Genomic DNA, 26,424 nt, shown 5'->3' on the forward strand with positions numbered 1-26,424 from the left:
ATAGCATCATTAATAGTACATGTTTATCCGTTTATAGCGTAAACTTATGACAAACTCTGGACGACGATCTCATAATGAGCACAGCAATGATTTTTGATAGCGCGGTATTGCAGCTGATATTGACATTTTGCATTATTATGTGCAATATTTCATTGTCAAGTGCACTACTGCATATGATAATGTAGCATCACAAGCTAGTTCTTCCAGTATTGCATATATTGAAATATTGCATTATCATTGTCAACATTGCAATTATGTGAAAACTATTTTTTGAAGTTATGCTAGCTTATGATGCTACATTATCATCTGCAATGTTACACAACTCCAAAAATTATAGTTTATTATGTCCTACGTAATTAAGTGTTTAATTATCTTGTGCATGATTTTATTATCAAGGGAAATATTGTGCATGGTTATAAAGCATCACATGCAAGCATGACTCCAAAATTTGCATTTTTTTCAGTATAGCAGTATTGCACTTAAAATATTGCATTATCATGTATCGTGTATTACAATGATACAAAAACTATATTTTTGAAGCTATGCTAGCTTGTGGTGCTACATTATCATGTGCAATATTACACAACTCCAAAAATCACAACTTTTTGAATAACCCATAATGAAATATTGTATTATCATGTCCAATATTGCAGTGATGCAATATTGCACATGCTGCAGCTCGTATTAATTTCATTTTTTTACAACAAAATCTGGCACATGATTTTCTATCTTCTCTTACAGTTTCTAATTGTTTGGCTTTTGATTGGTTTCTGTTTGAGAAGTTTTCTGGCTACAATGCTTCATTCTAGCTAAGTCATTTCTTCTGCTTTAATGGTGCAGTCCAATTTAGTGAATTACTTAGGAGCCACAAAGAACTTGGGAAGGACTTTAACTCAGTTGAAGGCAAAATAAATTGGTACAGTTTTTCAGTCAGTGTAATTAAAAGAGCAGCGCTGATCAATGTGACAATCACCAGCGACCAGCAGTCGTTTCTCTCGGCCTCCTCAGGGTTTCATGTAGAGTTACAGCAGCAGGACCTGCACATACAGGCTCTTTAAGTGTTTCCTATCGATTCATCAGAACATTAGATCCAAAACACTGCAGAATCCCTAAAAACCATAAAGACATGCTATCAGCTGTCATTAATGTAGTTGAACAAAGCACCTTTTTTAGTTTAGTTCTTGTTATTCGCATCTTCTCCCACACTCGTGTGGTGTGAGCATGGGAGTGTAATGTGTAGGCTATGTCAAAACACAGTTAACAGTATATTGTGCATTTAGAAAGAATAAACTGGCATAAGAGCTTGAAAAAAACACAACAAAGAATAGTTTATGATTCACCAAAGGTATCTTTGTTCAACATTGGATTGTTTATTTAAAACTGTTCTAAAAGATTTTTATTTTTAGCCCTGTATTGATGCGGCAAATCCAATACTCATTCTCCTTTTGGCTCTAATTTAACATCTGATGCAAGTGTTTGTTTAATTAGCTGTTAAATGTTTGGGGCAGTTATTGGCACAGTCCGATCAATCAGTAGATATCGGTTGGCATTTCCACAATCCTCGACTTTGTGCCTAAAGTTTGGGGCGATGGAAAGAACCCAAAAAGTGAAGCTGCCTTTCGTTTTTTTCTAGTTTTTATATGTTTTCCGCAAATCTAGCAGTCGGGGGAGCTGAAATTGGGAACTGATGTCTAAATATATCATTACTTAAATGATGTCGGAGCAAACACACAAGTAATGGACTAATGACTGTCATACGAAAGAACCTGAATTCATCAAGGATGTAGAAGAAGAAGCATCCAAACCTTCTTTCATCCAGCCAATGCTCTTTGCGTGTTCACGTCGCTCTACTTTCAGATGTTGTCCTTTTGTTTTTAAAAGGTCAAATCCTTTGCAGAGATAAGTGCAGAAGCACTTTAGTGCACATTTTAATTGCCCACTTTCACTCTTTGCACTCACTATAATTGCTGCTACTGATGTGCATAACTGTGATCACCTTATTTTTAGCATCTTGAGAGCGTTAGCATCCACTTGCACGTAGAGATGTTTCCACACCGGCATTATTCAGTCTCAAGTCATCAGGTTCTGTCTGTTCAACCATTTGTGATTTGCTTGAAACTTTTTTTTGTATATCATAAATTGTGAACATTTAAAATGCTGTCTGAAATCTGAGATTGATATGTCAGGAAACTTTGAAGATTTTTTTTTTCAAATTAAACTGCCTATCGACCCACTTTCATCAGATTTTTTTCACAGTGTTGAAATTTGAATCTATGTTTGAACAACAATATCTCAGGAACTTTTAAAGATACAATTCTCATCATTGTTCAGAATCTACACTACTGGACAAGTAGATTAAATAATTTATGATTATGGGTGGGTTGAAATACATTTAAAAAAACGAAGCCTTCCATGAAAAGTCCATCTTTGAGCTTATATTGTATAAAAAGCTTGTCAGGTATTTTTTTTCAATTACTTTTATCTTGCAAAGTATTTGATATATCAAGCTAAAATCACACACATATCCTCAAAAAGTCCATATTTTATGCTGTGAAAATTTCAAGCAAATCAGAAATGGTCGAGCAGAAATTGTTGATAATTTTCACCCATAATTAACCCAAGATAAAGCCAAATGAAGCGGCCATCGTTGCTCTAAACTGCCCCTTCAAACTCCGACAGTGAAAAAGTTTGCTTGTCACAAACTAAACACCACTCTGCTGACTTGTATTTAATTGCCTGGGCGTGATGTAATTATGTTATCTATCACAGTCACTAACCTGTCGCTTTGTGGAGATTTTGAACAATGACTTGCCAAGTTGGACGTGCTGGTCTGCGTAGGTTTAAAACATCTTCAACAGACGGGCTTCGTGCTGTCTGTGGGCTCAGCCTAACTGGCAAGTAGCACAACTTTAAGTTTTTAATCTCTGATTGTGGACAATCTGTGGATGACTGGTTGTATTTACAGCTCGTCGAGCTACCATGAAATTTCCATTAGGTTGTGAGTGGGAGAAACATGGTCATTCTGCCTGCAGAGAGTGGCAGCACTGTCTTTCGTAAAATATCAATACTAATAAGATGTTGTAAAGTGCCATTTTAACAGCAGGGTGTTGCGATACCATTGTAGTATCAGTATAGTAGCAAAACCAATGACACCACCAGGAAGCTGGACTGTACAATATACAATAGTGAGTGATGCCACCAAAGTGGTTGGGAGATACCAATCATAGTGGCTAGATCGGAACCCAAAACACAAGTTCATCAGGGGCAAGAAGTGGGAAGGTTTTAAACTGGCCAAGTCAATCTCCGGACTTCAACCCTATAGAACTGCATTTTACCTGCAAAAGAGGAGACAGAAAAGAGTAACCCCCATAAATGAATTATGAGAGAAGAATGCAAAAGTTTAGCGATGTCAATGGATCACAAGCTTGATGCGGTTATTGCAAGCAAAGAGTTTACAACTAAATATTAAGTCTTCTTAACCCTAATCTATTTTGAAGTCTATCTGTCCCCATACTTTTGCTCACCTAAAAATTAGGGGTTCCATTACAAATAATGCTATCTTCTAAGTAGGGCTGGACCCGAATATCTGAATATTCGTTTGCTACGGTGGTATCCGGATATTATTTTGGCATCCGAATATTTCGTCTTTAATAGAGCCCGAATATTCGGAGGCCAGAAACCACTATTCAGGCCAGCTCTACTTCTAAGTTGTGTATCAGATTCGGATGTAAATACCTGGAAATAAAAGCTGAAATGTTGGTCTCTTGTCTCATATTCATCAACTGTTTTCAGCCTACAGCACAAAATAAATGAATTGGCCTCACTGTTCAGTACTTTTGGAGAGGAGAGTAGTTGCAAGAACAGTTTATTCCAACACCAACAGTCTGGAGTTCTTCAATGCTGCAACTTGACCAGTGTTATTATTGTTATGCTCTTTTTGTCCTTGGCTCTGAATCTATCTGATTCATGCCTCACGTCTCCGCACGTCATCATACAGAATGTCTGTAAATAATCCATGATAAATATGATAAATACGATGCAGCACCCAACCTATAAATCTTTGTCATTGGGGCCTCGTGGTTTCATTTTCTTCTTCCTCCTGCAGCAAGATAACGATCACAAAACACTATAAATGTGCAGATTTCCAAGGCTAGCTGGACTTTTCATTTTATTTTTTACATTGTAAGGCTGCTGTCAGCAGAGTTTGATGATTTGGACAGAAGCGCAGAATCAGATCTGCGGCTGGAGAAGGTAATTGATTGTAATCAAAATGTAAAGTAAGCGGGGGCCTGTCGCTGTAATGGATTTAATAGTTTATTTGACTGGAGAGGTGAATCAATCTAAGATATTGACCACAGGATCGTGAAGGATTACAGATGGGCCAAAGGGTCACAGGGTAGAGCAGCGTGTTTGCTTCAAGAAGACTATTCCTTGGATAAAGTCCTGGGTTCTGAGCAGTTTAGCATATTGAATGGAAATTAACCTTCCACTGTGGGAGAGCCCAAGACAAGCAAATCCTCTTTCATTTGTTAATTCATTCATTAGTCCAGGGATGACAGGACTGCTAAAGATGCTGCGACGGTCTGTTGTGCGAAAGTTTGCCAAAGACAAAATTCTTTGACTAACTTAGGCTGTTTACTGCTAGTAGGAAGTTATTAATATTGGATAGGCTTCATTTTGAAATGCAAACATGGAAATTAAAGCATTTATAGCCTCACTGTGGCTGAATAAAGAGCTCGCCATCAGAATTATGTGAGCCTTCTCGGCTCCTCCGTGAATATTTCCTGGAGGATAATGCAGGATTGAGCGCTGGTGATATTGACATGGTAAGCATGGCGCTGATGGAGGGCCTCAGCAGTTAGCAGCCCTCAATGGAGCACAAACAATAACTTCTCTTGGAGCTAGTGTCAGAACCAATCAATGCTGCAGTAAAGCAAAAAAAAACAAAAAAAACATCCAGTGAATAAATATGGATTATGAGCACTCTCAGTCTTCATCTCACATCCATGCGTACATATGCATGTGGCATATTTTATCAGTAAATGGAAATAAAGTGCCAACCTATCTGTTTACGTCGCTGGCACCCGACCATGCAATCAACACAGAGCACTCGCTTCAGTTTGCAAAAATTAGAAGAGAAATTTTTGATTGTGCCATTAAAGAGGGGCCCCATTATGACTTGGCAAGGACAATTTGCATGCTCTATTCCACAGAATCTGAATGAGGCTCCAATCAATTATGCTCATTATCCAGGCAGCTGATTGGTTTGTGGTCAGACGTGCGCCCTGTCGAGGTAAAGCTGCCGTTACCGGGCAGCCCAACGCTCGCACAAACACGCAAATATAAAGCATAACTGCAGCAGCTGGCCGTTTTCTCACACATGTGCAAACAACGGCGGCACAAACACAAAGCAGAGAAACAATGAATGCAACACGACGCGCCTATGTGCATATTTATGCGGATAAATGTGTCATTTAAATCCGTGCTCCATTTTAGGTCTTTGCTGGTAGGAAAAGATTGAGATCAGGGCTCAGTGGGGGCCATACCATCTGCTGCACGACTTCTTGTTCCTGTCCCCAAAGATAGTTCTTTACGACTCTGGCTGTATGTTCGAGGTTGTTCAGAGGCCTCCCTGATGGTGTTGATATAAACAGGAAAAGTGTCCAAAATCACTGCATATTACTGCATGTTTTCTTTCAGTGTACTGCAGGTTTTTTCAAATTTCTAGGTCATTTTTCATGCTCATCCAACATCAGAATTTTCAGTTTCCCTTTGATTGATATCTAAATATCTTTGAGTTTTCACTGCTTTCACTGACAGAGCAAAAAAAATTAAGCGGTCACCTTGAATTCTGGGAGACTGTGGTACACATCTTAACAGGTGGATGCACAAAACTGACATCTCAAGTTTTACAAATTTTATTTTTATATAGTACTAATTCAAGACACGTGAGAAGCTCAATATATTGAACAATTCCCTTTTAGTACGTACTTTGGTAGCAGTTGAAATCAAAAATAGAGAATGAAACTTCCAGTACCAGGCTCAGGTTGGGCAGACATCTGCCTAAACCAGTTAAGGTGAGGTAGACAGGGAAAGATATAGTGACACTTGCAATGTGGTAACAAGTCTTTGTTCATCCTACAGTGGGGCAAATTTGCAGTGTTAAAGCAGCAAAGGTCAGAGTACAAACATGTAGGAAGCTTCGGTAGAAAATAAAAAAGTAAAAAATATCCAAAAGAACAGTTAATTTCTCAGGATGTGGAAAATAACATTGGATATATGAATGATACTGCACAGTTGGAATTCAGGCTGCTGAAAACCTAGAGCAGGTTGTGCAACTATGCCTTCATTGGTGCAAAAATGAATTTTCACTTTTAGTTAAACAATGCTGTTAATTACATTGAGAGAATTTATTATAGTGTCTAGGTATGTCCTGATCCGATCAAGGAACTTATCATCCATCCATTCTCTATACACCGCTTTATCCTCACTAGGGTCGCGGGGGGTGCTGATGCCTCTCCCAGATGACTCGGGCGAAGGCAGGGACACCCTGGACAGGTCGCCAGTCTGTCGCAGGGCTAGGAACTTATCAGTATCGATACAGTCTTTCTTTACATCAGGAGCACAAATTGTGGCAGAATTCCAGGGATGCAGTCTTTTAAATCAATAATTGGCAGCATTATCAATCAAACTGTCCTGTGCTGATATTGCTGTTTTAGTCATTGGATGCATGACTTGGCCTGCAAAGCTGGCTCTGTTTCATTTGCCGCTGGGACATAGAAAGGTTATCTAAGTCGATACCAGTTTGTCTTAAAACATTAGCTCTGGACAAAGGTCATTAAGCATCACATGAGTCTTTGTCATGGTGCCAGTTGCGAGCTAAACAGGGGCAAAATTGACCCCCTCTGCAATTAAAATCCTGAGTAATTTTCTAAGTCAATGATCCACAGTGTTATTAATCAATAAATTCTAAGCATGAGCTCTGTCTGGAGGTCATTAAGCACCACAAAAATCTTTGTCATGGTGCCCATTGTGACCTAAACCTCTCTGATTGCTATCATGGGACTGCTGGTAATCTATGTAACAGACGGATGGAAAAACCAGGTACTATGGCTAATTAACAATACATATTCTGACAGGCATGTAGAGATCACAGGTTGTCAAGCATGAACTCTGGATTGATTTTATTTCACGCTATTGTACTTGAAGTTTTTATTATCTGGTGAAATAGTACTGGATTGGCAGATGCAAAATGTGAACATTCCTAGTCATGTCTTTTTTATTTAAAGCCAGACAGTGTCGGTAGCAATAATAGCAGCTAATGCAATATTTGGATTTTGGCATGTCTACAAATGTGCTGTTGCATAAGTCAGTATTATTTTTGTCAGTGAGCTTATCAGGGATTCTCCTACCAAAGATGTAGTGTAACTGCTGGCAGGTGTTAGAAAGGTTACTCCCACCCACACACTGTATGTGTTTTGTAGACGAGAGAATCCCGACCCACCAGGAAAAAGTTTAAATATTTATAATAATGTAAGTAACCTGATATTTTTTTTCTTGCAGAGTTTTTGCAGCTTGACAGTAATCCCTTAATGGGCCTCCCCTAATAGCCAGAAGTGCTCACAAACATCGTGACCACCTACACATTTGCCAACTCCAGGAATGCCTTGGCAGTTTATTAGAAAAGGCTTCCTTCTGGTAGGAACCAGACTGCCTTCCTGCCATCGTCTCAGCTCGGCTGCAGGGCAATATTTGCTCTCATGAGAATCTCTGAGATCATGCAGTTTTTGGCAGGTTAAATGACTGGACAACAGCCAAACGCACAATGGCCTGCCGCAATTCAGCCCCTCTGGCAAATACGTTTGTGAAGACACACATTTGGGGATGGAAGCTGCATTTCAGTGTTTGTTGTGGGGGGAGAAACACACACAGTGCCCTCAGTAATCAATGCTGGATTAACCTCTCTCATCAGAGAGATATTTGCTACCTCAATTTAAGCTACCCGCCGCTCATGTTTTGTGCATTAAACCACAAATACCATGATTGCTTTGCCCATTTGCGCTCGTCTATGGAGTTCTTCTTGTTGACAGAGCTATTAGTCTGAGAGATACCACAAAATTCATCATAGTCACCCTGCGGTTGTTTCACAAATTCATCATTTCATTACTTTTTCATGGAGGGTGGCGGCGGGGAGGACATCGTGTTTTTTCGCGATAACATCAAAATCCCCCGAAGAAGAAAACAAAACCCAGTGGTGCTGTTGGGGTGTGGCGCTGGAATATAATCGCCACTAAAAACAAGAGCAGGAATTAATATGTAAATGCACGAGTGCTTGGTTAGAGGACCTAAAAAGGTTTTCATTATATCTTGATCAGAAAGCCATTTATCTCAAAGCTCTCAATAAGTCTGGACCTCTAATCTGTCGGACAGATAATTAATATCTGCTTATTGAGTAAATGAAAGTCATTATCTTGATTTCCTTCAGATAATTTATCTGTCTGTGCTTCACACTGAGGACATTTTATGGTGCGGGCCACTTTACCCCAACAGGTATTGATTTCAGTCTTAATATATGCTCCTAGGCTTTTGTGTTTTTTCAGGGTTTTTTTTTTTTTTTTTACATAACCAGTCGTAAGGTCAATGTGTTTTTTGTCAGTAAAAAGAGACCATGATGAAAACAATAAACCCCTTATAGATCTGCAGGGATTCAACCAAACTCCTGCTCTGCTTGTGAACAAACACCACAATCAGGAAGCTCCTCTTTTCTTCTGTTGCAGTCACTTGCACAGCACTACAAAGAAAAGCCCACTCTAGAATGTAGATCACAACTCACGGCTTGCATCAGGACAGGAAACCATGGCAACCAACATACATACATACATGCATACATGCATCGGCTGGCACATCCAAGCGGCTGCATATGGGCAGTTAATAATTGTTTTCCTTCATTAACACAGGCAAGGAGAGAGAGGCTGCGATTCAGAAATGTGTTTTTAAATAATGTTGTAATTACCGATTTTCACATTTCACATTTACATAATATATGCAGCTTTGCCCAACTGATTTTTTTCACAGCTAGCAGTCTAAATGTTGCACACTGGTTTGCATGAATGGTCACTGATTTGAGCAATTTTGGACGATTTTAGGGCTTAATGGAAACATGCATGGCAAATTTATTTGGTTATTTTGACATATACGCTGATGCCATAATGAATTACTGGCAATTTTCTCGTCTGGAAAGCGGGATTCTTTGCAGCTTTCAGGCGAGCCAAAGGAAATTCACAACCTGGTATGAGAGCAAAATCATTTTAGGTGCAATTTAGGACACGACAAACCAAAAGAATCAAATCAAATAGGTATATTTGCACTCCTAAATTTGCACCAGATGGTTTAAATGTGTCAAAACTGCATCTCTGTAACATAGATTTGTAATTTTATTCCCCCCTCTCCTTCATCTTTCTTGTGGGATTTGGCCGAGCGGAACAGCAGCGAGTCCGTTTCCACGTCCTGCTGTGAGCCCTGAGGGGTGAGTGGAGTCTGTGGTGCTTATCGCCCAGGTGGACATCCAGCCAGAGAGGCTGCCTCGGCCGGGCCCGGATCCCCCGCCGGCAACCCTCTGGCCGGGTGCCTCGGCGTGGCTGCTCCCTGTCGTCTGGCTCGGCAGGTGGGCTGCAGTTGGAGCTCACTGACAGTCGCTCTGCCCAGAGGAGGCAGGGGTGGAAATAAAAGCAGTGTGACTCCTCATCTAATGGGCTGAGGCATTACCGTGAGATTGTGCGACTGATGGTGTTGTTCACACTTGTGGGCAAAGCCAAGCAAACATACAGCTGGTGGCTGTCAGGGTTGCGTGGGACGTTCGCGCCTCGGGCTTAAATTTAAACTGTACACTAGTAGCCCTCGTAGCCCGTCCTCCTTTATCCTGCATTAATTCTGCACACAATCCTTTATTCAACCAAATCAGTAGACTGTCAAACAAAAACTCAAGTGCTCTCTCGTAAGTAATTGGCAGACTAATATGTATAATTTGCAATCACTTAAAAGAGAAGCAAACTTATTTAAACTTCCAAAAGTCCTCAAAGTACAGCAGCAACTGTTAAATACAAAAAAGGAATTACTAGATGGAAAAACACTGCATGTTTACATGAGGAGGGAGAAGATCTGCAACGTCAAATAGCAGGTTTACAGAGTTTTCTATTCACTTGGAGATGAAGACCAGGATTAAATTAAAACCACAAATTCCCAACACATACAAATGTGTGCAAGGTATGTTGGCCCACATGGTACAATGTATTAGTTTCGCAATTAAAGCTCTAAAATTCAAAGTTTGGTAATGTTTTCTTCAGCCTACTCTCTTATATTGGCCTGCCTCACATGACTCACAGGTGTCTTTTGTTGTGCAAAATCATAAATGGTTCACATTTATATTAACCGGGGATTGAATCTTAAAAAAAAAGAACCATTCTTTGATCAAATTACTGCTTATTTCTACCCTGTTGAACTATTATGATTAATTTACAGCATCAAAACTACTAGATTAGAAATAGGATATGTTAGTTTCAGTTAAAATACAATGTAAGCACAATTTTACAGGCCTTATTATGAAAACATGCATATTATACTATGGTCTAACTTAGCTGGTGTGAATCTGGACTGTTTAAATACTTTGCTTTTGTTATGGATTGAAGAAATGAGATTGTGTTAGCTTTGAACACAGTCTGGCTAGTTGTTGCTGCCTTCAGATCTGTACATAAAGCAGAGAGATGAGAGTGGTATCAATGCCCTCCTGTTAATCAGATATAGAAACAAAGTAGATCCAGGGCATAAATCCCTTTTTAACCAAAAAGTCATATAGATAGAGCAAAAAACAACATATAAATTTTAGAAATCTTATCAGCTGTATTTTGGGAGATGACTAGTAGCCTATGCTGTCACATTTTCCAGTCTTAATGCTAGGCTAATCTAACAGCCTTCTGCTTGTGGTTGTGTATTTAATGCACAGACATGAGAGGGTTATAAATCCTCTCATCTATCTTTGTAGAGAAAACAAATTAGTGCATTTCTAAAATATTGAGCTATGAGGCAATTCCATAACAAAAACTGCTAATTAGCACAAACTATCTATTTAGTTTAATCTATAAACAAACAGATATAAAAGCAAAACAGTTCCAATGCATACTTTTTCATAAAACCAACATTTAATGAAGATGTAATAGGTTTAGAAATTCTATTTGGTGTGTGTTTTTGGAGAGAACTGCCATATTAACTGTTTGTTGCTCTTTTCACGCTAAGCTACACTAGTAGATCTGTTGTGCATGCAGAGATGGGAAGGATGTAGCATTTGGTGTAATTTTTTAGAAAGAACTAAAATGTTAGGTGTATCACACTTTTTCCTCATCTTCATGCTAAGCTAACTGCAAATACGCACTTCATACAGAAACATGAGAGGGAAATCAATCATCTCATCTGTCTCTTGCTAAGAAAACAAATACGTAAATACATTGCTAAAATGTCAGGTTATGAGGCAATTAGCTGGATCTATGAAAAAGAATATGTCAAAAGCATACTATTTCAAGCCTATACTTTTCTGTAAAACAAAAAAAATATGGAGACAATAAATAAGAAATTGTGTGTAAGTAATGCTAACTTTTTCATGCTCATTCCAGTCTGTATGCTAAGCTAAGCTAGTTGCAGATTTGCACTTCTATAAACAATTCTTTAAGCAAGTCTGTTGTAGAATAAAGACTGAAAATACCCACCAGTGGCTTTTTAGCATTAAAGATCTGATTTGCTTACTCCCTACACAAACTAACATGTAAAAATAAAATATTTCTACCCAGTGGCGGCTGGTGGTGAAATTTGTTGGGTGGGCTAACAAATGCATAATACCGATTAAATGGTTAACACAGCTGCAAAAACAACATCACCTATGATACACACAGTTACATCAATTACAGGTACAATATACTTTTTAGTGCTCTACATCAACACTCTCTCTCACTCACTCACTCACACTCTCTCTCTCCCTCTCTCTCTCTCTCTCTCTCTCTCACTCACACACACACACACACACACACACACACACACACACACACACACACACACACACACACCACTACAAAATGTGTTCCAACTGCAAGAAACTGCCCACAGATAGCCTGCTGCAACTGTCTTATTACAACTGTTTGGCGACATGTAGTGCAAAACACGCCTTCAGTACAACAGATGACCTCAGCAAAAACAAAGTGTCACAGTCCTTTAACAGGTCAACATGGGCCTACCTTATTTGAAAAGAAGCTCACATTGACGGCCGATGTGATCCCAGTCTCTTAACTTCCAGCTTTTCTTCCAAAGACATTGAGGAAAATGGACATGAAAGCAAATAATCCACCTCGTTCATGCTAACGCCCGCCATAGCTTAACCTTTTCTCGCTCAAAGGCCTGTGGGCTGACCGAAGTTAGCCCAAATGATCAGTAAATCACGGGGGCGGGACATGACACCTGTCAATCACTTACAAGAACGAAATGACTGAAAGCGGACTGCATCTGCTGGGGCTGTAAAAAAAATAAGCCCATTTAGAGATATTCTGTTTTTCTTTTGACTGATTGGCGCTGTTGCTACCTTTGTTTTCACCTAAACTTAAAACAATCTGTTGTAAGTTATCTGAAAAATAATTTTCTGCTCTTTTTTGTGTTGGCCTGGGAGGGCTTAGCCCTGTTAGCCCATTTATACCAGCCATCCCTGTTTCTACCACAATATTCACTTTCAAGACAACATTTAATAGAAATGACAAGGAACAATACATTTTAAAGGTCCTACTTTCTGTATTTTTGGAGAAGCAAGCTGTCTAGTTTTACCAGTGTGCTAAGTTAAGCTAACTGCAGACCTTAATTAAATGCAGAAGCATGAGACGATATTGATCAAATCTTTGAGCTTTTCTCAAAAATGTAAAACTAATCCTTCAAGAAAAAAAAAGAAAATAATAGTAAAAGTGGTTCTAGTGACAAGACTGAAGAAGAAGCAGTTGAGCTGTGAGACAGATGACGAGGAAGACGGTCTTGTGTGTCTTTACAAAGCAGGTGTTTGGTTTGTCTAATGCTGAGGAGCTCCACGATCTGTGGGATCTCCTCTGTCCTTCTGTGAAGCCCCTCAGGGATAACGACTGCTGGAAGCTGGTTACTGATGGTGGGCAACACTTTCTGGAGACTGACAGAAGGCTTTATCTCCTCATATCTGTCACTCACCCGCATTAGACCTTCCCTCTACGTTCGGAGAGCTGTCACGCCACGGTTTACCGCTGCCGCCTCCCCGTTTGGTTACATAACCTGCCACCCCTATCACAAAGACCCATCACAAGAACCAGGGCCTCATCCACACAAACACACCCTGCACAGTCAATGAGATGTGACTGCTGTGGATGCAGGCCGCTACAGAATATGTGGCTGAATGAGGTCCATTGCGATCATAATACTGATCATACAGCGCTGGAGTCCAAAGCAATTTCCTCCTCTCTTCCCCGGCACCTCCGTCTCTGTATCGGACATAACATCCTGAGACAGCGGAGATTGGTGGCCAGGATACTGAATTTTTCATGAGGCAGGAAAGGTTAGATAAGATCCTCCCACGTTCTGGAGATAGTGCTCTTACAGATCTGTCCTTGCAGCCGAATGGTAAAAAATACATTTGCACGACTCAGGTTTTGAACGAGACCCCTTATTTAGAAGGTAGATTCACAGATTTAATGTTTCTGAGCTTGTGGATACACAGCAGAAAGTGATTCCTAATATTTTTGCAGTGTCACATTTCAAACTTTACCTTCTCTCTGCTTACAAATTACAATAGGTTTGCTTGCCAATTGAATAGCATAAAGGAGAAGCACCTTTCTGGCTTCGAATAAAATTAGAAATAGACACTTGAGACACGATATTTAGATTTTTCATTTTCACAAATGAGAAAAGAAAACAAATATGACAGGATTGCAAAGGAGATAATAAGGCACAATGTGATTGAATGTGCTATATTATTATTCAAACAGCAGAAGGAACTTATTTTAAGGCTTTTCTCGCAGGTTTTTCTTGTGATTAGATTAACTTTGTCAAGAAAAGTTTGATAGTGTTACACGTGTTTCTGGATGTTTCCCTGGTAGAGAAATATCTTTTAAAACGGCAACCTCCTCATGCTGATTCTTCCATTTTGTCCAAGATGGCTCATCGGGGAGAAGATTACAGGCTGAGAAACATCCACAAAGTCACACTAGGAGGAATCCAATACAGAAATGGGAGTTGGATGGAGGGAAGGCTTGATGGTTCGCCTGGTAAATGCTCCCCTGGGGTTTCTTCCAGGCGCAGACATCTACAAATATTTCCATAATCACTGAAAAGCCCAGTGACTGCCAGGTCCAAAGCCCAGATGTAGCAGACAACATGTTTGAGCTCTTAGTCGTAAAGGTCAGCGGCTGCTTCTCAAACACGGATCAAAAGCCGCGCTGCCATTTTCCAGTCGCCTCCTCAACCACAGGTCTTTTTTCTTGACAGGAACAAGCTTCTTTTCCTTCCACTCAGCCAGCATAAGATAATGTCAGAAAGCCAGAGAAGTGTGAATCGTGCTTTTCACTCAAACTTCCCAGCAGTGTATAGATCTGTTTTCACTTGGCAGTAATTTGATGCAATTTGGCGAGGTTGTTTTGGCCCACGTAATTTAAGAGTTTGTGCATGTGCACGCATCCAGCATAATTATCTTGCGTCTGAATGTCACATCCAGCCACCTCTTTTCCCTGCTTGGCGTACAGTAGCCTACCTAATCAGCTCCATCTCAGCTCACTGGCTCACTGGAGGCCCTTCTGTTGAGGACATGTTTTGACATGCAGGTCAGGACTAAATTAAGCTTGCATGACACTAGCAATAATCAAGAAATGGCATTCCATTTGTGTTAAACTCTGCTTGTTGAGCTGACCATTAACTGGCTGTGACTCACCGCTTGTTTGGCAGCTACGGTGACGTGTGCCAACTCTTTTGCAAATAATGATTAGAGAACTTTTATTGGAGTCGAGCTTTTCATGTTGCGGGATAAAAATGACCTTTGAGTGCTTTTCAGAGCTGAAGAGTTGTCAAAGCACAATGTGGGAGGGTGAGTTGATGGGTGTGTAATTTATGGGAAGGCTATGAATTTGTTTTCACATCAAAAATACAAAGTCTGTAAACTCGAAACTTTGTGAAAGCTATTCTTCACATGGAATTTGCTGCCTTCGAGCCCATCTGTAAGTAAAAACTGTTACATTTTTAATCAGTCTGTTGAACAATTCAGGATTATGTAGAGGGGAAAAAACCTTTTCATGACAGTTGGGTGCATGGAGCTGGTAACCTCAGCTCATTTTACCATATTAAGGATGCCTTTGATAATGGCTGGAACTGCCAAATGAAGGACGGGTAAATATTCCAAAAATGCAGGTATTCACCTCCTCTGACACTCAAGGACATATTTGGTATAAGCAGGCAGGGAGTTGGGAGTTTGATGACCCCTACAAATGGGCTTTGATAAATATGTATGTGTTAGTAGTGTTTTGTGCAGTCAGGCAAGGTTACAGTACAAAGGTGAGCATTTGTAAATCTAGAACGGACACAGGTCATGTTGTTGCATGCAGCGATTAGACAGTGTTGTTTTTCCTGCGCTGAATAAAGTGACCGCTGAGAGGATGAACTCCTTCGTCACAGCCGAAGCAGCCTCAGGGTATGGATGGATTGTCCATTAAACGAGGTGTCATAAATCATAGATCGGTGTCTGAATTAGTGATTGGTATCAGTTATGTGTGTTGCTTTCAGAAAATCAGAAGACATTGCTGATTGATGAGCCGCTGCATCGATAGACTGGATCATATATTAACTACAGGACAAATTTGTCACACATTAAAAATACATAAAGTGTGTTTCAGCCGGGCAAACCGTCCGATCCCAAGACAGTAAAATATCAAGTCTGGCTTTGCTAAAGATCACAGATTTTTTTCATTTACGCACAAATTGTTTTCCCAAATATGTTTAGCAACATAAATACTAGATTATAATCTGAGGCAACTTTTAAAAATAAATACATTTTTGAAAAATCACAGCAGGCCTACATTTATGATGTTCATGTTAGGGATGTTAATGATAAATCTTTAATCGATTCATTCAGGTTAATGCTTTATTGGTTGAAAATAAATTGACCAATATGCCAGAAGATGAAGGACTTGCATGCTGTAGTATCATTTGCATCAGTAAACGAATCACAGCAACCTGAGGAAGTGATCATTTGGACTTTGGGCAGTCCCACGTTGGCAAACATAGTTAAGCTAATAACTGGCACCATGACAAAGTCTTCTGTGGTGGTTAATGGGTTTTAACCAGCATTTTTGAACTGAAGATGTTTGAAAATCTACTCAGATGGTGTTCCTATAGTCCAATGACTAATATAAGCACACAGAAAAATGCCAAGCAGTTTTGTTCAACGTCAAAAATCTCACAAGTTTATGTCGTACGTTTAGCAATTCTCAGCTAACAAAAGCTGACAACAGATTTGTTATATATTTGAGTTCTGGTTTTGTGCAGCTTTAATGTATTTGACAAATGTTGACAAGAAAAAATAAATGTCGGGTGTGAAAGTTCATTATTGATGTGGAGAATCAATAATGGTAGCATACCAATAAATGATACCCAATTCTTCGCTTTCTTCCAAGTGATAAGCAACATCTACTGGTCTTCTTTGTTGGATAAAATGTGTGGATTGCCACTGTGATTAATTCATACAAATACTCAGCTGTTCCTGTGTCATTTCAGCATCTGCCATTCTGTGCCTGTGACGCCACTCTTGGGCCTTTTTGTCCATGACTTCATTATGGTATGGTGATGTTCATGTGCTGTCACTAATAGCTTGTGATCTCACAGGTTGTCTATTTCCAGCGATATCATTAATTCCATTTGCAGGTGACATAATTTGATGTCATATTTCTTGAGATATCGCTGATGTGAATTTGTCGATGTGACTGCACTGACTTTTCATTGTTGGATGTGTGTGTTTCATGGTGGCAGCTTCAATGTGTCACTTTAAAGCTCATTAATGTGTTTTGTATTCATTTTTTCAGATTGTAAGTCTTAGTGATTTCTTATATGTGGTCAGAAGAGTCTCGTCTTCGATCACTTCGGCTATACATGGCCTCCTCAAATCCCAGGGGGGTAATCACTACATTTCCCAGTGATGCCTGCTTGGCTAAGCAGTTTTAATACACAAATCAATTTTGCATTACCCCCTTCTGGCTGTGAGTGCTCATAGTGTGAGAGCCATGAAAAATTGATGGGCCCGAGCATGCAGATTGCAACCCCAGTGAATCTTAAATCTGTCCGGGGCCCTTTTTTTTCCCCTCTCTTTTTTTTAACAAGACAATGTCAAAGGGGTGGGTTGGCTGTTTGTTTTGCTGGTAAAACTGTTGTTCTGCTTTTTTTTTTTACTTGAGTTGAAAAGAAAGACAGCTGCTCCAGTGGAGAAACAATGTCGAGAGGCTCAGCATGAGAAAGTATGATGTGAGTGGATGTGAGGTAAACACGGAAAGTAAAAAATAAAATAAAATAGAATTTCGGTAACCTCAAATGACATCCAGACACACAGATCCAGACAATATAAACAAGCATACTCCCCACTTCTCTATGCTAAAATGTCATGACTATAATGACCAATATCTTAAAGAGCATTTGTTTTTGCCGCCGCAATTATATTGTGTCATTTGCTGAGGCGCTCTGTATTTGACCAGCTGATGACTTGACTGCTGAAAGAAATTATAGCTCCCATAATTAGCTTTCGCTATGAAATGAAGCTATCATGGGAGAAAATGAGGAAATTTCACACCTTGGAAATTAGATTTTGCAAGGTGCTGTGTCGATGTCCTTGAGTATAGGCACATCAAAAGCCTTTGTTCCACTCTCACTCAGTCCTTTCTTTGACAAATACAGACAAAAATCTGCAATGAACAGCAAATTGAACAGCAAAGAGGCATTTTGAGGATCCAACTGCTAAATTTGTTAATGTAATGATCCCTTTCAGTCCTACAGTAATACAAGAGATCTCTTCATTTATACCTTGCTGCTGAAAATGGCGTCATTAGTAACCGCAATTAAGTCGTTTTCAAGCACGATGATGCTTCGTTGTGGGAAATTCAACGGCATCACATCAACATTGAATTACCTTCAAATGACTTGTGATCAGCGGCGTTTGTCTGGAATCACACCTCCAGGGTTTCAAATATAGCAAACCTGAAGAACCATCCTGTCATCATCCTGTCCTGCATCATTCTTCTTTTTCAGAACTGGTTTTCGGCTGAATTGCTCCAGTGTTTTAACTTGAGATACAGTACTGAAAGTGAGCTGGTGTGCTCAGGCTGCAGTGAGTTGGGATATATGGGTGGAGAATGAAGTGTGGACCTCATAGATCTGAACATTCTTAAGGAAACAATGTTGTAAAGTGATATCTAAGCTATTTTAAGGCATTTTGAGACTATTTTAAAGGAAAAACTTTGATATTTTTGGATATATTATTTGAAGGATCAAGTTTTTTTGTCCCAAATCTGATCCATGTCATTTATTATTTAGTGTTTGCCAATGCACAGTCCAAATTCTGTACTGTTTTCCTTGACAATACACATTTAAGTACTTTTAAGATGCACAAATAATCCAGTTTATATGATTCATTGTGAATATTTCTGCAATGTATGAAGAAAGAATTGCAAACTATTTTCAACACATGGCAATGCATTTCATTGCGAATGGCCTGAAACTTCACCACAGCCATGCAGTTTAATAGAATATATCTATGGAGCATAACTGCCACTGAAACAGGATGAACTGTTCATGGTGAAAAATGATTGCTGAAGTTATGTTGCTGCATTTGGGGCTAGTTTAGTGAACCATTTTTTTAGAGTAAACCTCTGCAGTTGGTGTTTTCTCTGTATGGTACACAGCTCGCATGTGTTAAACTAGCTGAATTAGTTTCTGCAATTTGACTGTCAACATAGTGAAGCAATTAAATAGCCTGTTAGCTAATTCAGTTTTTGGACTTTGATTTAGCTTCGTGCTGATAGCAGTCAGTTAAAAAAAAAACGACCCTGATCTCAAGATCAGATGACAACATCCCCTTTGAGTGTTATTTTTTTTTAACTTAATAAGGTGCTAAATTTGTAACTTTGACACACAAAGGTTAATTTTTAGGCGTTAAATCAATGACTGTATGGAGGCTTTAAACGTAAATACTTTAGTGTTGTCTGTGTTACAAAAGCAGGCTCAAAAATAGAGCCTTTAACGGAAACGTGGTTCCAGTCTGAAGAATCTTCTTTGTCAACATGTGAACTGCAGACTTTCAGATATGGTCAGAAGAATCCCATAGGTTCTACCTGTCAAACCGTTTGACATGAACCAATGGTAGGAGAGTTCTGTGTTCACGGAAATTCTATAAATAAGCAGTCCCTGTTGTACTTCCCTTCAGGAGAGCTGCTGGACAAACTCTGCCTTTCTCCCAATTGCAGTAGATAAAATTACAACCTGTCAGTGTTTTATGTTGTATTTTTTTCAAGTCATAAGGGTCATAACAGTGTTTCCACAACAGCCCAAAAGTACAGCAGTGTTTCTGCACTCCGAGTCGGACCAGGGAAGTGGATTACATCAGCTGGGCTGTCAGATCTTTACACTGGCTTCCTGTGTGTCAAACAATTGACTTTAAAATTCTGCTGTTTGTTTATACAGCACTGAACGGTTGAGGGCTAAAATACATTTCTGATGTGCTGCTCCGTTATCCAGACCTCCTCGGCCATCTGGGGCAGGTCTGCTCATACGCCCCTCCAGAGCCGAAGCCGTTTTTATGCTCCACATATCTGGAACAAACTCAGAAAACTTCAGCGTCGGTTTGCATTTTATTAAGCTGGATTTGGGGCAATTTATTCCCAACCTGCCCTGCGTTGTTTTTTATTATTATTTTTATCCTCCTGATTAATGTGCTCTTTTTATTTTAGCTTCATTCTACCTCATATTTATTTTTTGTGTTGTTTCTCACAAGCATTTTGTGTTGCCTTGTCGTTGAAAGGTGCTACACAAATAAACTTGCCTCGCCTTACAGTTTCTCTATGGAGAAGGGAGTTTGTTGCCATGACAATAGTAATGTCACTTCAATGGCAGAGATGTTAAGATGGCGGGTGTGTTGCATTTCATATGCAGGTGCTATGCACAGAGGAGAAGTGATACAGATAATGGAATCAATTTCCTGTGATTTCTGAAGCAGAGAGCTTGCTGAAAAATAATAAAGGAATTAAATGAGCTAGCGCTAAACATCATCCACCGGTTACCGACGGCTATTTGACTTCAGATTGCTACTTAGCCGGCAGAATTGGAAAAAGAAAAAAAAAAAAGAGGCCGACTTTGCTTGCTTTCATTATTCGCTGCGATTCTTCATAAGCTCACTTTTCAACCTCAGAGCAAAATGCACAGAGGGGCTTCGGCAGCTCTTTTCAGCCACAGTTTTGTGTGCAAAAGCAGTGTTGTTTTTTGTTGTTATTGTTGGATTTTTTTTTGAAGGAAGGAAGGAACAGAAGGAGGGCCTTTCCCCTGAAGACAAGAAACTAACCCACCTTAAAACCCCCCGAGCTAAAATAAAGATCTGTAATTGACTCCACGACGGTGATAATGTTTCCCATTTAATGCACGGCTGAGCTGCAGGCCCTGTTATTGCACATACAGTAGCCAGTAACCTGATAAGTTTGCTGCTGTATTTGTATCTGATAGTTTGTTGCAGGTCAATGGCAACGATTTTTCTTCCCATCTGCCTGCTCAATACTAACATGCTTATCTTGTACTTTTGACCCGCCTGGCCTTGTGAGTGGCAATGTCCCCAGCAAAAACAAGCATCTGTCACAGATTAAATTTTCCACAGAGGAGTAGATTCTCTAAAGGCTCTCCTGCACGAACTCTTTATTGAATCTGCTGTCAACTCCGAGAGGTCAAAGCATGGCGCATAGAAAGTGACAGCTAAAAATAAGACCCGGTCAAAATCTTTCGGAGGGACATAAGTAGACAAAACACATACTTATCAAACTTACAGAGGTGTATGAATGTTGAAGTTCTGTTTGTCCGTATCTTCCAGAATTTGCTTTTATACAGTATTCGTGCTTCACTGCACACCAGCATTCACTTGTGCCAGGATCTGTCTTTACATGTCAGGCTGAATGCTTGTTGTTGCAGGGAGCTGTCCCTGTTGGATTTCTACATTTTGAGCGAAACCAAAGACCGTCTTTGCTGAATGTATTTTTTGGAGATGCTCGGGTTACAATAAGATCATTTTAAAAACACCATTTCGAGGTGCTTTACACAAGAAGTAATGGTAAAATGTTGGAAAAGACATCATAACATATGATACAATCTGTATAAAGTGAGGGTTTTAAAAGCTTTTTGAACAGTCGTAGTGACTGAGCTGCTCTAACACTAAGAGCAAGATTGTTAAATATGTATGTTTACAAAGTAATCCAGGCACAAAGCACCATTTTGTTGTGTTTGTAGTTTGTTTCCTTATTAGAAATTGAATACTAAAGAGGAAGTATAGACAAAAACAAGCAGAGTTAAAGCTGCACCAATTATTATAATTGGCATTGTTTCTGATTTTACGGTTTGCAGCTTTAATGTTTTCTTTGACCACAATTATTTCCATTTTTAATTTTCTAAAGTTAGCACTGGCAAAAATCTGCATAAAAACAAAATTATCAACTATGAGTAAATATAGCATGGGTCATTTCAGATAGCAGTGTAGTTTAACCATCTTAGTTTAGTTATTGGGATGTGAGAAAAGTGTTTTGTCTAACTTTTAAGAGCTTCATATCTTTTCAGACCTGGGAATTTCTGTATTACAATAAAATGTGAGCTATTTGGACACAATGACCAAAAATACATTTGGTAAGAGAGAGTTGAAGTTGAGGCTCTTAATCTCAAGAAAACCCAAGCCTACTGTCAGGCATGGTGGTGATAGTATTATGCTTTGTATTATGCTCCATTTTCAGTGTTCAATACCTCCAGAAATATAACTCCCACAACCATGAAATTTGGTGAGGACGTAGTAAAAATAGTTTCCAGCAGATCTAAGTAATTAGATCAGCAGAGGACACATTTTAAATTATTGGCCCTTGAAAAGTAAACAAAATGTGCGAAATCGACAAAAAAGGGTGATTTCCTTCGAAAAAATAGTGTTTGGTTCACATTTCACCAACTTTTAAGGCCTTTAGCATCAGTATGGCTAGCCAAGGTTGTAGTCTTTTGCTATTTCTGACAAAGCGTGGTCTGCATCAGTGTTTGTAATCCTCAAAACTCAGCCAAAAATAATTTACCGAACGTAATTTTGAAGTCCGAAATAGCAAATAAGCAAATTCTGAATAAATGTGACACTGTGGAGCAACGTAATTCTTGAATTCTTTCTGAACTGGCATATATTATATCCGATTTAATTGATGAAAGATTTGACATTTCATCAATTATACGATCTCAGTGTTTTGTTTACAATTTATGCTGCCACCTATTCATCAAAAACATCAGTTAATGCAACTTTAAAGGGGCGTACCGATGTGTAGCTTATTCAGTTTAAATGTGAAAGGAGAAGTTAGAGTATTTCTTAAAAGACAGACATTTCCTCCCCGTTGGCATCATCATCCTCATTTGCCCTGTGAATTGCCTGCATTCATTATTCTCTCATTCGGCAGCAGATTTAAGTTTGACCTTTAAAGCGACAGCACTAATCTAAACCCTTCTTCATGAACTGAAGCCCTCTTTTTGTTTACACATTTTGCAGCCTTTTCAGTAATTTCATTAACTCCTCTAACTTCTTTATCAGGCCAATATACCAAGATGGGCGTCTGCTTGTGTTTTCCTTCTCTCTGACACTTTTCAATTATGTTTGTGGTATCTGGAAAGTAGCTGAGTGAAAACCTGCTTCACTTTCCTCCCAGACTAAATCCTGCCAAGACCAGTTTTCGGGTCGCTGCAATAAATTTAGCTCACCATTATGAAACGCCGGCTCATTTGGCTGCAAGGTGGCCTGGTCTCCCGTCGCTGGACAGTCCCATTGATTGGACAGTCCTCTGAACATAATTTCAGACATGTTGAAAGGGACATTAGCTGCCTGTGCAAGCTGTTCCAGGGAATATTGGGCCTCTACATCAACTCAAAGAGGCTGAGCAGCCGAGCAATTTTCTCTGTCTGTTCAGTGACAGTGAGCCGCATTACAGTAGCTTAATGTATGGCGGCTGCTGTGTTTACTGCAAACCCACACATGTCGCCTCGCCGTGTGATTAATGTGGCAATTAGGCTTTTGACACTAAATGACGCTGTTGTACATTTAATGTTTTCTTCGCCATTATTTTATCTGTTTGGTGCATGAATTATCGAGAAATAATCTGTGTTAGAATGTATGTTTAGTACATCAAAGCAATTAAAAATGTAGAAATACACATTATATCTGGTGTTTGCTACATATGGGGAGAGGCCTGTCAGTAGAAGATATAGTGGGTTTATATTGGGGCCTAGTGATCATATGTAGGGGACTGTATTTACATGTCATTGTAGCAATATTCTGAATTATTTGACTTTTTTCCAAAATGGCATATATAGTTCAATAAGATACACAAATTCAAAAGTGAGTACTGTGAAAACAGTAATTTTGGCGTTGGCATGCGCTGATTGTTTTTATCACATTGACACAGGAAATGCTGAGTATGTTTGTAAGAAGCTGGCTGTGATTTTACTTTCTTTTTTTTTCTTACAGGGGATCGTAGTTAGGGCGTTATGTCAGTGATAAGTCCTGGTGTGTGCTAAGTGCTGTTGAATTGCTTCCAGTTGCAGTTTTTGGCCATCATAGCCATGATACGCATAAGTGGCACAGGATTTCTGGAGATTTCAGCACTTCCCTTTGTTGATGGAAAGCATGTACAAACGCCCTCAGAGTCTGGAAGCAGCTGTTTTAATTATAGCTCTTTTAATGATGAACTACAAAGGTGTGTTTAAAGGAGAACATTCATTTCCTGGTGCCTGTGCTTGCAGTGCATCCTCACAATTTCAAATTATCCGTGAACCCTAGCAAACTTAGACAGAAAGTAATTTTTTTCACGTGGAACCTTGTGGACTTGCAAACACGGAAAACATGAATTCTCCATAGAGGTAGTGTTATAGTCTCCATATCTATTAAGGTTGTAATATAAATGCCATGGTCTATGAGTGTAGATGTGACTCTATGTACCCTTCAACTTGATACGACCATGTGGAACACGCAACAAAAGCTCCAACTGTGCCGAAAATGGAAACTAAAATGGACCGTAATAATCTGATTCATAGTGTTCAAATGTCAAATACATGACTGGCATTTTACTGCACATGTAAGTGGACCGAGTTGAACTAGAAAGCTGTTATGTGTCCAACAATAGCAGCCTGAAGACCCAAATTTAAGGAACACAAATAATGAATAGCTCTGTTTGGATCCCCATTAGTCTCCACAAAGTTGCCGCTAGTACTCCTGAGTCCACATAAATTCGTAATGGCAATAACCGTCGAGGTAAAATGACAGGGAATCGATGGATTCCAAACACAAACAAGCAAAATAAATATATGATATATAAATAAAATAAAATATTAAGACCACTAAAGGAAATCAAGTCATTGAAAACCTGTACGTCTTTTGAGTTTTTCTTAAAAATGTCAGAGCCACAAAAATAGTTATCACCAGACAATAATGTAAAAGGAATAAAAAGAAGTTTTAATTTAGTAGTATGGTGCAAAATCCAAAAAACTGTTTTTCTCTTTGACAATTTGGCTGTTTCTATGTTGTAGTAGAGACTTCGTAGTTAGTTCTTTATTTCTTAATAATAGCAATCAGGAGCAGTCACAACTTTTATGTCTGGTTTTTGCCGTGTTATGTCATTTTGATTTGGCTTCTTTTTTACTGTAATTTATTACAGTGTGCTTTACCCTGAAGAGGTCACCTGTATTTAACGTATGAAGTGATCTCAGAACATTTACGGTGAAGTCGGGATAATGTTGGCTTGTGCTGTGTTTTTACGAGCCTGTACGTCCGTCTGTTAGCGAGAGAAAAAAGGCGTAGAGGGGGAAAAAAATGGCGAAGGAGAATGGGAGAGATGTGAGTGGCCCATCTATGAAAGCGCCATTAAATTGTCAGTTATGATGGATGTTCCGCCTTTTCTGCATTAACTGGTACATTAGAAGTCATTAATTCTTCAGGATGTGCACTGGAGATCAGAGCCTCCCAGGGGGTCTCAGTGTCTCGATAAAGCAAAGGGGGGGAGTGAGGGGAGGATGGAGGGAGAGATAAAGAGGGAGGAGAGTAAGAAGACAGAAGAGTAGATGACCACTTTGGATTTCTGATGCCTCTTTGGTTTGTTTCAGCAGCCCGAAGTATCTGAGAAGCAGCTTTTTGTTTTGTCAAAAAGCACAATTAGTGCAGTGCAAATTAGCGCAAACACCAAATCAACAGAAAGGAGACAAAACTGTCCCAAAGAGACATGAAACATCACAAATGAGACATAAAATGGCATAGATGACACTGAATTCAAGACACAAAATGAGACGCAAAACAAAAACAAGACGCAAAGTAACACAAACCAGACATAAACCAATACCGATGAGGCTCAAAACAACAAAGAACAGACAGAAAACAACACAAACCAGACATAAAATGACAAAGACGAGACACAAAGTGATGAAAATGAGACAAAAAAAAAAAACGAGACACAAAGCAGCAATTACAATTACACAGGTACAGCAGTCTTCTCAGTAATTGTTTTATTGTAAAGCAGCACACTTTCAGAAAACAGCACAAAATGGCAGTCGAGGCTGATATCGAGAGACAAAATAAGACGCCAGACAGCAAAAACAAGACACAAAATGACACAAATGAAGCACAAAACAAAAAAATAAATAAAAAATAGATGGAAAACAACTGAAATTAGACACGAAAGGGCACAAAATGACACAAACAAGACGACCCAACGGCCCGCTGTCACTGTCTATCTGTCTGTCAACAATACACTTCCAGTTTAGCATTGCATCAGTGATCGTTCCTGGTGTGTGTGACATGCTATGGAATTGCCTCCAGTTGCAGTTTCTCGTGTAAGAATCAGAGCGCACGGATGTAGCACGAGATATCTGGAGATTTTAGAACTTCCGACTGTGTTTGGATCCCAATCAACGCAAAGCGAGTACAAATCAAAACACCTCCAACATCCAGCAGAGACTACTACAATCATAACTCGCTTAATGATATATTGTAAAGGTGAAAACACATTTTCAGAAAACAGCAATTAACTTAGATTTTCAGAGGAGGAATCAGCGGAGACGCTTCCCTCCCGACGTCCTTTGTAAATTGTCAAACCA

The sequence above is a fragment of the Acanthochromis polyacanthus genome, chromosome 23 (genome assembly GCF_021347895.1).
Source record: "Acanthochromis polyacanthus isolate Apoly-LR-REF ecotype Palm Island chromosome 23, KAUST_Apoly_ChrSc, whole genome shotgun sequence".
Lineage (NCBI taxonomy): Eukaryota > Metazoa > Chordata > Actinopteri > Pomacentridae > Acanthochromis > Acanthochromis polyacanthus.